The sequence below is a fragment of the Cantharellus anzutake genome, assembly GCF_015039405.1.
Source record: "Cantharellus anzutake strain C23 chromosome Unknown EI90scaffold_58, whole genome shotgun sequence".
Classification (NCBI taxonomy): domain Eukaryota; kingdom Fungi; phylum Basidiomycota; class Agaricomycetes; order Cantharellales; family Hydnaceae; genus Cantharellus; species Cantharellus anzutake.
The window spans coordinates 350,983-358,568 of NW_024067008.1; positions in this window are offsets into that span (position 1 = coordinate 350,983).

The window sequence follows — 7,586 nt, forward strand, 5'->3', positions numbered from 1 at the left end:
CATCCACCGCCCAGGGAAGCTCATGGGGAAACCAGACGCCCTCTCACACCGTGCCGACCACCCGAAAGGGAAGGACAACAATGAAAGCTTGACCCTCTTGCAGCCAGAGTGGTTCGAAGCCCACACAACTGAGGCCATCACAGTGGAGGGAGAAGAGATGACCATCCTGGAGAGGATACCCGTGGCAAAGGACTGCGACGAGAAAGTGGTGAAGGCACTGAAGGAATTAGGAGACGGGACGCTCAGGTCAGATGAATGGAGCAAAGATGGAGAACTGGTCCTCTACCAAGGAAAGGTGTATGTCCCAAAAGACATGCAACTCCACCACGACCTGGTGTGGCTACACCATAACGTGCAGGCAACGGGGCACCCAGGGCGATGGAAAACCCTGGAACTCGTCTCCCGTGACTACTGGTGGCCCCAGATGGTGGAGTACATGGGCCGCTATGTAGCGGGGTGCAACGCCTGCAACTGGGTCAAATCGTTCCCTTCATGGAAGGTGGGGAAACTCATGCTGAACAAGATCCCCACCCGCCGCTGGCAGGTAATCTCTGTAGATATGATCAGAGAGCTCCCCGAATCAAAAGGTTACAATGCCATCCTGGTTGTAGTAGATGGCCTCTCCAAGCGCATCCATGCAATCCCCACAGTCACGGTGGTGGACTCGGTGGGAATTGCCTGACTTTTCCCTTGAACATGTCTGGAAGCATCACGGCCTCCCCGAGGAAATTCTCAGCGACAGAGGGAGCGCCTTCGTCTCCCAGTTCTCCAAAGAACTGGCAGCCCTGCTAGCAGTCAAATTGACCCCCTCGATGCCCTACCACCCACAGACGGACGGACAGACAGAGCGGGTAAACCAAGAGATAGAAGCATACCTCCGAGTGTTTGTCAACCACCACCAAGACAACTGGGCAGATTGGCTCCCGCTAGCGGAGTTCTCCCATAACAACCGCATCCATGCATCCACCTGCCACACCCCCTTCGAGCTCGACACCAGCCAGCACCCCAGAATGGGGACAGAACCTACATGCACGTCAGAAGTCGAAGCCACAGATGCATTCACCTTGAGGATGATGAAAATGCAAGAGGAGGCGAAAGCGGCGCTCGAGCATGCAGCAGAGGAGATGGCCCGCTACTATGACCGGAATCGGGAAGCGGTGCCTGAGTACAAAGAGGGTGACCAAGTCTGGCTCAGCACCCAAAACTACACCATGGACCGCCCAACCAAGAAGCTAGACCACAAATGGACAGGCCCCTTTAAAATTCTCAAGGTTGTATCCCCCGCCACCGTCAAGCTCCAACTTACAGCATGGCAAAAGGGAGTCCACCCAGTGGTGTCAGTAACGAATGTCCGACCCCACCGCCCAGACGAGATCACCGAACGACCTGCCAACCCTCGCCCAGGCCCCGAAATCATAGACAGGGGGAAGAGCACGAAGTTGAGAAGGTCCTCAACTCCCGCTGGCACCGCAGGAAGCTCTGGTATTTGGTAAAGTTCACAGGCTGGCCAAACTCCAAGAATGAATGGCTCCCCCTTGACAACCTGGCCAATGCACGTGACCGGATCGAGGAGTTCTACAGAGTGCACCCAGACGCCCCAGGGAGAGAACGAGGGAACCCTCTAGCCACTTCAAGGCAAAGCGGCTTAAAGGGGGGGTGATGTCAGGGCACACTGCCGCCACCTCCTTTCCTTTTGCCTCATCCTCTCATTCTCTCTTCTTTCCTTCTTCTCTTTTTCTATCTTTATACAGACGACCTCTCTTTCTTTCCTACACTTGTAGCACGGACGCATCCGACACTGAGCACCCTGTAGGGGCACCACAACACTGGACATGCCGTGCACTCCTACTTGTATCTCCCCTCCAACACTCGGGATCGACTGTGGAGCCACCTGCAGTAACCCGGCTTTGTCCAAGGGTGACGTGGCACCTCCATGTGACCCGTTCACACATGTATATAAACTAAGCCGAAGCAGGACCGAAGAAGTAACCTTCTTCTCATTTCCCACTTCAGGCAAGTACCCTAGTTTAGTCTAGCTTCCCACCCTAATAACAATACATTTCCCGCTTCAGCCTAAGAAGCCACACAGGGATGCAAGCCTGAGTGAGGGCTGCCCACTATACAGTCTCACCGCCCCGCCACTGTCCAGGCCGCTAGTGCCAAGCGCTACGCCGCTACCCCTGCCTTCCTCGAGCTGTCCCTGACATTTGGCCGTCTTGGAGGATTGTTATGTCGCCATGGAATAGTGTAGATGCGTTGGGGTTCAGTTTTCTCATGTCCAGTAAGTTTTCACGGTATGATGGTGAGCCTACAGGGATAACAACAGATTTTTCATTATTGAATTTAGCACCCAAGGTGGTGCACCAGGTATCGAGGATGTCATAGAGGTCATCAATCTTGTCCATTTTTGCGAGGTAGATGGCAGCGTCATCTGTGAACAGGGAGGTGATGACTCGTTGTGTGAGTGCAGGGGTTTTAATCTCGAGGCCTTGGATTTTTTCTGACTTCCTTAGCATTGCAGACAGGGGTTCAATGGCTATGTTGAATAGGAGGCATGATAGTGGGTCACCCTGTCTTATGCCCCTATGTATCATGAACTCGTCACTTATTTCCCCATTTAGGATCACGTGGGTTTTGGGTTTAGAGTACAGGGCTTTTATAGAGTTGATAGTGGGGGGTGGGATCCCGATGTATTCTAGTGTGTGCCATAAGTAGTCATGGTGAATTATATCATATGCTTTTTCCTGGTCAAGGGCAATAATTGTGCTGTCTTGGTTTATAATCTCACATAAATCTATCATGCAGTTGACCAGATCAATCTGGTCAAAGATACTTCTTCCTTTCATGAAGGCAGCTTGGCATCTATTTATGAGGTTAGGGGCGATTGGTGCTATTCTGTTCATAAGTGTGGTTGTCATGATTTTATATTCAGCATTTAGCACAGTTATAGGTCTGTAGTTCTCTATTTCTCTCTTGTCTTTTTTTCTTGTATAGGGGGCATAGCCAGCCAGCTGTGAATTGAGGGGAGGATATGTCCCATGTTTCGATATCATTAAATACACATTGGAGGAGTTTAACTATATCTAGGCTGCCTTCAATTTTTGTCACCCATCTATTGTGGAGTTTCTTGTAGAGTTCGGTTGGAATGCCGTTTAGTCTGGGGCTTTCCCGTTTGCGATTGTTTCAAGGCGGTGAGGGTTTCATTGTAGCTTATGTTGGATGACATGGAGGCAGTCAGAGACATGGGGGCTGCAGTGATTTGTGCAAGGCATTTTGTTATGCAAGGTTCTCTCTCGGAGGGGGTGTTGAGGTTGATGTCCCTTGTCTGTACAGAGTCATAGTGTTCAGCTGCAATTTTAGCCATTTCGAGAGAATTGGAGGTGTAGCAGGGGGGGGGGGGGGTCGGTGCAGGGGATTCATAGTTCATTTATTGTGTCACATGGCTTTTTGTCTTTGCCCCACCCACACCAGTACTTGGTGATCGATTCGGTGAATAGGCATTTGTTGGTACTAGCTGTGATCTTGTTGTTCCTGTGACGGGTTTTCTCAATCTCTTATTCTTTCTGTTAAGGCCAATACCTGGTATTGGGTTTCCTCCAAATGGTGTGCTGATCGGGGGGAGCTCAGTTTTCTCATGGCTTTGTCTCTGCACTTTTCGAGATGTCTGAGCGTTGAGTTTAGTTTGCCTGCTTTGACTTTTGCGAGCTTGCATGCAAAAGTTATTGTGACTTGCGTGAATTTGAGGAAGATGTCTTGGGTTCCGGTGGGGTTTGGAGTGGAGGTGTCGTCTATCCAGGTGAGTGCTTTGTTTCCTAGTTTTTCAGTATCTTTCAGGAGCTCGTGGTCATTTATTAGGTAGGTTGGGATTGCCCATCTACCCTTGCCAATGCGTGGTGCATGGGGGTCGTGGATGTCAACCAAGATTAGTTGGTGGTCGGCAGTAGGAATGCCAGGGTTCTGGATGTCCCAGGTGAGGGCTCTGTTCATTAGCTCACTTGTGGTGTAGATTCTGTCGATCCATGACATGTGGGTTCTGGTCATATGTCCGAAGGTGTAGTTCTTTTCCGGGGGGGGGGGGGATTTGTTCTGTGCCAACTGTCTTCCAAGTAGTGGAGGCAGAGGAGTTCCTTGAGGGCTTCCACCACTGCATTGGCATCTTCATGCTGGGGCTGTTAGAACTGGGTGGATTCGGACAACTCCGGAGTGGAATCGGAGACTTAGCGTGGAAGGACCTCGGCCTCAGCGACTCAGGTGGAGCGCTGTGCCATTGCTGGTTGTCCTAGGGGTCCCTAATTTCGGATCTAGCAGAGGGAAAGTCTCTTGGGGGGAATTCATGTCGATTTCAGACTGAGGTTACAAGTTACTATGTACATTGTATATAAGGAGGGGTCCAGAATCAAAAGGAGCGAGGGTAGGATGAAAGGAGACAAAGGGAGATGGAAAGAGGAACAACACCGAGGGTCAAGGGTTTGACTCAATGGTGTTTCTCAAAGGAGGAATGAAGGGCCAAGGCCCAAGGAGGAAGGAAGGAGGTTGGGAGTGGGGAATGGCTAGCTGACTGAATAGAAAGGAAGCAGCAGCCCAAATAGGAATGAGGGAGAATAGCGGAATTGAATAGGACAATGCAATAGTTGCAAGGTCCGAGGTAAGTCCGGAAAGTCCGAACTCGGAAGTTAAACTCTGGAATATTGGCAAACGTAATTAAATGGAATGAGCTAACCAATACAATGGGTATAAGCGGAGGTGGGGTCAAAGTCCGAGGTCGGAGCTAAGACCGGAGGTTCCTGAGATGGAGATGCGAACGGGATTCCGGAGCGGAGGTCCGGAGTCGGGAGCATAGGTTTTGCATACTCATCTGGAAGGTGTCGAGGTTGGGGTCGGACCCGGAATGTTCCGGAGTCGGACTGAAGGTGGTGTCGGAGCCAGAGGTGGGATAACCTCTTGGGAGTCGGCAAGGAGGTGATGGAAGGGAAGTAGGACTCCAGAAGTCAGGTTCGGAGTTCCGGGAGCCTGGAGTGGAGGTTGGGATTGTATGGATATGACAGGGGCATCCAGTCGATTGCGCTTTCAACGATGTTAAAGTTGCCCAGAATCATGTTGATCTGGAGGTTTTCGGTGAGTTCGCTCAGTCTGTGCCAGAAAGCCGCATTTTCAGCGCCAGACCCTCTGGTGTTCGGCATGTATATAGCAAGGACCGTGATCTTGCTTCTGGTTGGCCATTCGATTGTGGTGAGAAGTGCCCAGCCAGGAATAAGGTTAGTCATTTTGACTGGTTCTTTCTTAATTATGAAGTCTTTGTTGACAATGATGGTGACCCTGGCTGCTCTGCTGTGGTTGGGGTCGAAGGAGTGTAGGAGGTGGAATTCGTTCCCATAGTGGCTGGATAGGAGATTGTTCTGGAGGGCATCGGTGTGGGTTTCGGTGAGACACATCACAGCAATCTTATCCTGTCTCATCTTATTGGTAATTAAGTTCCATTTTTGTTTTGTTTGAGGGCTGTTGGCCCCTTTGATGTTGAGGGCGGTGATGTGGAGGTGGCCGGATGTGGTTGTTGGGCCGTTGCCTCCACACAGGCAGAGTGGTTTGTGTGGGGTTTTGGGTCCATTTTCCGATCCCTGGTGCCCATCATGGGGTTTTGGTAAAATGGTATAAACTCTCTGCCCTCCAGGCACTGGGGGCTGTGACCAATTGACCAGTTGAGTGTTCACTGAGTGATTGGGCTTTGGAGGTTTATTCTTTCTACAGGCATTTTGGGGTCCTTTGAGTCGGTTGCCAGCCGGGGTTCGAAGTGGGGCCAGGCTGTTGGGGGGAACTGGGCTTTCCTGTTGCCTGTGGGCTCAGTAAGTGTGGGCTCAGTAGGTGGGGACTTGGTGTGTGGTGTTGTGGTTTTTACAGGGTCTTTGCGGGGTAGTGGAGGTTGGTGGGATTCAGAAAGTGGTTGTGTGGCAGGGTTTTAGGTGTCAGGGCATGACTTCGGGTCACTAGCGTAAGTAGCGCAGCGCCACATGGCCTGTATCCCCATCAGGCCCTTCTTTTCCGCTTCTGATCTTCTATTTGATCTGGTCACATGGTATCAGTTATCATGCCGTTGTAATGGGTCTATCACCACTAGACTTGAGACAGAAGAGAGGGGGAGGGTTGGAGTGGTTGCATGTACAGGTTTGTTAACTTGGAGTGGATTCCACTACTCCTCACTGTCTAGCTAACTATACAGCTGGTCATGGTATCACGGAAGAGTCCGAAAATGACAAATAAGGAAGAAAAGGAAACATTGGGCTCTAGTGACTAGAAATGGAGTCAGAAAAATCAGGAAAAATAAGAAATATGCAGGAGAGAACATTGGCTAAGGGTGGTAGAATTGCGGGATTTGGCTTGTTTATGGTACACCAGCAAATCCCCGTTACACCGTGTGATCTTCTATCATCTTTGATCTGCTCCTACCGGTTATTAGTTAGTTGGCTAGTTACCATCTCTACCATGTACATATATATCCTTTGCTGGCATGGGCATGTCCCCCAGCTTTGCTATCAACTTGGTTTTGGGGGTATCCTTTGTTGCAAGCACACACATGGGGTTGTGTCGTGATTGTTTCATACTGTCATGCATTTGTGGAGCGAAGGCAAATACATGTATCATGCAGGGTTCAGGATGGGTGACAGTTTCAGGCAGGTGTGGTAATATGGGTGAGTAGCTGTGGTATATACAGGGTAGAGCAGCGTAGCTACAGTAATAAAAGTGAGCGTAAGAATGCTCTTTCCATGTTCTACCATTCCCTCATATTCTCTGCAGGCCTTTGATATGTGTGGGGCTCCCTTAATTGAAGTTGTAGTTGGGAGGGTTAAAGGGGAGGAAGTGAGGTCCATACCGGTTTGGGGGTTGGCCGTGTCCTCTTCCTTGTTGAGGGTTGGAGTAGGGAGGGAATCGTGGGAGGAAGTTATTGAATTGCACCCTACTGGAGTTGGGGGGACTGGGGTCATCATCGTCGGTTTCGTGCTTGGGGTACCATTGTTTCCATGCAGGGTGCATGTGGATGGGGCACATATGGAAGAAGTGGTCCGAGGCCTTGCACATGTGGTAGATCCTTGATCGGTTAAGGTGTATCCAACTTGGGTTTTCTCACTCACAAAGGTGGTAGTCTGAAGGATTGAATCCGCTGGTCATGGGGAGTTTCGCATGCTTCTTGGAGGGTGGAGAAGGGGGTCTATGTGTAGTTCCCACATTGTGACAGATTTGTCCGAGGTGGGGTTCCTTTTTTCTTCCAGGTCATCTTTGTTTTCCTTACCATTAGGGGCGTATCCTCTGGGGATTACCCTTACACTTTGGATGATATTGTCGATCTGTTCTTCCATCTTGTTTGCACCCAAAAGGAATGTCTTGAAGGGTGGTTTGGAGATTGTTTGTTGGACAGCCATCTTAATATTATTCACGTCCTTGAGTCTGTTCCCCATTCCGGTGATAGAGATTATGAAGGTTGAGGGTTTGAAGGCTGTGTTAATGGCGATGAACCCGAAGGCTTGGCATATCCACAAGTGTTTGCAGACTAGGAGGTCGGCAAATTGGGGATTAAGGCCCTCGATGAGGAAGCC